Source organism: Mizuhopecten yessoensis, unplaced genomic scaffold, assembly GCF_002113885.1.
Source record: "Mizuhopecten yessoensis strain PY_sf001 unplaced genomic scaffold, ASM211388v2 scaffold6263, whole genome shotgun sequence".
In the NCBI taxonomy this organism is placed as follows: domain Eukaryota; kingdom Metazoa; phylum Mollusca; class Bivalvia; order Pectinida; family Pectinidae; genus Mizuhopecten; species Mizuhopecten yessoensis.
This window is the reverse complement of record NW_018406462.1, coordinates 20,818-26,015: the sequence shown is the minus strand read 5'-3', so window position 1 is coordinate 26,015 and position 5,198 is coordinate 20,818.

The following is a 5,198-nucleotide window of genomic DNA, read 5'->3' as shown; positions in this document are numbered from 1 at the left end:
GTGTGGGATTTAGCTAGCCTCTGACGACGAGACATTTTGCCTGGGTACAGATCGAGGCATGGAATTAAAATACACGTTATTTTAATTCTAGGCTAGGCCTGTACATGTGGGATTGTGCCCCATGAATTGCAACCTGCCGATTTATTGATTTGCATCGATTTTTTTCGGTCATAATCTAGGAAAAGAAACTCAACAAAGCACAGTTATATGAAATGAAATTAAAAAAAAATCTCACCTGCCACAGAAGAAATCGTGTTTGTAGGGACAGATGCTGTGTTTGCCACCACGACAATCAGATCTAGTACTGCGGATCTGACCTCTGCGAACTGGTTTGCCGATGTAGTTATGCGTTCAATGTTGCCCAAAGAATGTCTCAAAAGTCTTTCAAGAATAATGGTGTTGGGATTTTCTTGCTGCAACTGTCGTCCTACATTTCTTATATTTCTTTCGACTGCTTCCAAAACGCTGCTAACATCTCCCGCCATAGTTCAAAGTATTTTTTCTCACTACATCCGGTTTGAAAAAGAGGCTATGGAAGTGGTACTTCCCATTCATCAATAGGGGTGGTAAGGTGATAAATGATTCTTTACGATATTTCAACTGTTTTATTTACCTTAAGTTTAAAAGAATTCCACTTAAGTGTAAAATATTTTGCATTATGTTAGAGCAGAAAGGCCCTTCACTTAAGTGAAATTCTTTTGACCTTAAGGTAAATAAACATTAATTTGCATTATGTTTAATTCCACTTAAGTGAAATTCTTTTTACCTTAAGTGAAATTCTTTTTACCTTAAGGTAAATAAACCATTTTCATTATGTGTTTTTTCACTTAAGTGAAAAAGAATTTCACTTAAGGTAAAAAGAATTTCACTTAAGTGAAAAAGAATTTACCTTAAGTTGAAATATGATTAAATGTTAAAACGGCTTGCCATACCCCGTACATGAATCCATGATAAAATGTGAGGTGCGGTTACAGACTTTCCAAGATTGGCCTCAACAAATATATCAGTCTCCAGATAAACTCGCCCGTAACGGATTTTTTTATTCTGGACAGAGTGATAAAGTTACCTGTTTTATGTGTGGAGTACAATTAAGCTCATGGACATCCTCCGATTCTGTCGAAAACGAGCATAAAAAGTGGTCGCAAAACTGTATATACTTAGACATGGTCATACCCTCATAACTTAACTAGAAATTTGACTATATACACGAGTCAGACATATAAGCAGGACGATTGACAATGGAATTATTTGAGGAGAGACTTCATTCTTACTTGAGAAATCGTATCGAGGAAAACACTTATAAAAGAGTCGTAAAAAAGTTGTTATGCTTAGCTTATGCATTTAACGTTAAAGAAGCTATATCAGAGCTGTTTACATATACAGGATGTGTGGAGGGTCAAGCTAACCAGCAAGGACATGACTGTGTAATGTTGGATGGTGATGATATCATAGATCAATATTACGAAGAAGCCTTGTCAACAGTTAATCACCTAGAAGTTGAAAAACTATGGCGCGATTTTTGTGTTCAGTCCTGTGTCCCCTCCCTCATTTTACAACTTTTAATGGAAGATCAACGGTACCGAAGTGAGGCGTACGTGAAACAACATTTCAACAGGAAAATCCTAAAACTTGTGAAAAAAATAGACATTGTAAGACTGAGACTCTTTGCATGATGTGTACATCAACCACTAAAATGGAGGATATACAGGCATCTATCGAGAGAATGGACTCTTTATTCAACTTTGTGTACGCTTTTTACTTATATCAACAATCGTTTGAAAATGATGTTATAAGACATTTTACAGAAGAAGTCAATCGATGGGAAATTCCAAACGAAATGAGAAACAATTATATTTCAAGAGTACTGTGTCCTGAATGGAGGAAAAGGGAACTAGCAAAATTGTGGCGTAGAAAAAAGATTAATGAAATGATTCAATCTATGTCTCATCTAGAAAGTCGCTTTATAAAATGATAAGATTCATCACTTCTATTCATTTATGTGGAGACTTCTGAGACAGCAACTGGTGTATGTATTAACATGTTGTTGTAATTCTTCTTGTCTTTAATACACAAAATATCAACTATTAGTCCGTCTTGTATTGTTTTTAATACATTAATATATTAACTATTAGTCCGTCTTGTATTATCTTTAATATATAAATATTAAGTATGAGTCTGTCTTGTCTTGTTTTTTAAAAGTGAACATTTTGCAAATATGCATGTAGAAATTTATCTTTTAACATCAGTATTTTATATTTGCTAAATGTTTACAATACGTATCTGTTGCAGACAATGTTATCACAACAAGAAAAAGAAAGAGTGGATGACATTTATTATAATTTTAATAACGGTGGAACATTCTTAAGTCCAACAAAAGTTCATCAAATACTGAAATCACAAGGACATAACTCTCTAGGTTTACATAAAATCAGACGATACATTCAAAGTCTCGACGATTACAGTCTACAAAAACCTGTCAAACGTTCATTTAAACGCGCACGTGTAGAAGTAGGAGAACCATTTGAACAGTATGACACCGATTTATTAGACATGACGTCACTTGCCAAACATAACTCGGGTGTGAAATATCTGTTGATGGTCATCGATGTGTTCAGCCGCTTTCTCTGGGTAGAACCTATCAAAACAAAAACAGCAAAAAGGTATTAGAAGCATTCAAGAAAATAATCGAGAGAGGTAGAGTCCCAAAGAAAATGCATTCAGACTTGGATAAAGAATTTGTTAATCGCTGGTTTAAAAAATATTGTCTCGATAACGACATTCATCATTTCACCACACAAAACGAAATTCATGCCCCCATGGTAGAGCGTGTCAATAGGACATTTAAAACCATGATATTTCGCTACTTTACTAAATATAGAACCTATAGGTATATCGACAAGTTACAGAAATTTGTCGATTCGTATAATGCTACACCCCACCGCTCCCTCAATGGTACAGCTCCAAAGGATGTAAATGACAACAATCAAGCAGATTTATTTGCCTACATGTACTTGAGAAAAAAACAGAAAACGAAACTAAAAAGGAATAATCAGAAAAAGACACTTAAACGAAACAATCCCTTCAAATTCAAGATAGGAAGTTTAGTTCGTATATCACACACGAAACAGCTTTTTAAGCGTGCCTATCAGCAGCAATGGTCATCAGAAATATTCAAGATAAACAAAAGAGTTCTTATGCAGGGAATACCCCTATATCGATTGATAGACTTTCTAGGAGATACCATACAGGGAAATTTTTATCAGTCAGAATTACAACGTGTCGATAAAGATGAGGAAACGTTATGGTTTATAGAAAAAAAAATACGCAAACGTAGGAGGGGAGGTCAAATCGAGTGGTTTGTCCAGTTTGAGGGGTGGCCCTCTAAATATAACCAATGGATCTCCGAGAAAGATATCAAAGACGTCACAGACAGCTAACATGTCACACTACGTCATCATCAACAGTAACAAGAATCTCGACTACTTTCCCAACAACAAACCCTACCATTTCCGCTGTCAACTGAAATCACCCATTACTCTGAACGGTATATGGAACGTAGCACTCGTTGACATCTGTATAACAACAAATAATACGAAAACGAGAGAAAATTTATACATACATTGCGATCTCGTTGGAGAATCCATAATTGATGGTGAGAAGCACAATCTACTTCGAATGGTGAAAGCTCAAAAAGTTGCAAACTGGAGCCAAACACTTGACACTCCTCAGTACATTCCTGTAAAAAAGTCAGAAATCAGAGATATAGAAATATCTATAAAAGACAGTGACGGAAACTTTGCTTCATTCTTAAAAATATAATGATACAAAAAATGGACACGTGTGTTCCCAACCCCAATAAGTCTAGTACCACTAAAAATACGAAGTTTGAACCGTGTGGATTTGGATATAAAGTCGTCTGCATTAACGAAAAATATTCCAAACCTCCCATAGTTTACAGAGGACCAAACGTGAGCAGGGTGTTTTTAGAAAATCTCATAGAAGAAGAAAAAATGATAAAGGAGGTGCTAAGGCACGTCGAACCGATGGTCATGACAGAAGAAGACAAAAATAATTTCAAATCTAGCTACAAGTGTCACATTTGTGATAAAATATTTACCTCAGAGTGTCAAAAAGTCCGCGATCACTGTCACTTGACGGGAAAGTATCGCGGAGCGGCACATAACGCTTGCAACATCAATTTCAAGTATTGGTCGTTTGTTCCGGTGATCTTTCACAACTTAAAAGGTTTTGATTCACACATCATTTGTGAAAGTATCGGTCTCTTTAAAGACCACAAGATAACGTGCATTCCAAACAATATGGAAAAGTACATTTCGTTCAGTTTAGGCAATCTCCGTTTCATTGATTCGTTTCAATTCATGTCTCAAAGTTTAGAAACACTGGCGGGGAATTTAGCAAAGGAGGGATTGGTGAAATTTAAACATTTTACGAAAGAATTTCGCAGACCTCAAGCTAAACTGCTTCTCCGAAAAGGAGTTTACCCTTACGAGTATGTAAACTGCAGTGACAAATTTTCTGAAATTTTACAGTCAGCTTTCAAAATCTAGCATATCAAATGAAGATTACGAGCATGCGCAAAATGTATGGCGCGAAATGAACATAAGAACTCTAGGGCATTATCACGATCTGTATCTCAAAACTGACGTATTACTTTTAGCAGATGTGTTCGAGAATTTTCGAACGATGTGTCTAGATTACTATGGATTAGATGCCGCTCATTTTTACACTAGTCCCGGTCTGGCATGGCAGGCAGCCTTAAAAATGACCGGTGTACAACTGGAATTACTGACCGATCTGGAAATGTATCTATTTTTCGAAAACGGCGTGAGGGGTGGTATCTCGATGATTTCAAACAAATTTGCAAACGCAAACAACCCTTACAACCCCGAAACATTCGACCCTTCGTTATCCAATTCCTACATCATGTACACCGATTGTAACAACCTTTACGGTAAGGCGATGAGTGAACCTTTACCAGTAGATCATTTCAAATGGGTAGATGATGTCACAAAGTTCGACGTGAGTAGCATTCCTATAGATGGCAACGTAGGTTACGTGCTAGAGGTCGATTTGGAATATCCGGACGATCTACACGATTTACATTCCGATTATCCGTTAGCGCCACAAAGGAGAACCGTTTCGGACAATGAACTGTCTCCGACATCACAAGACATTTG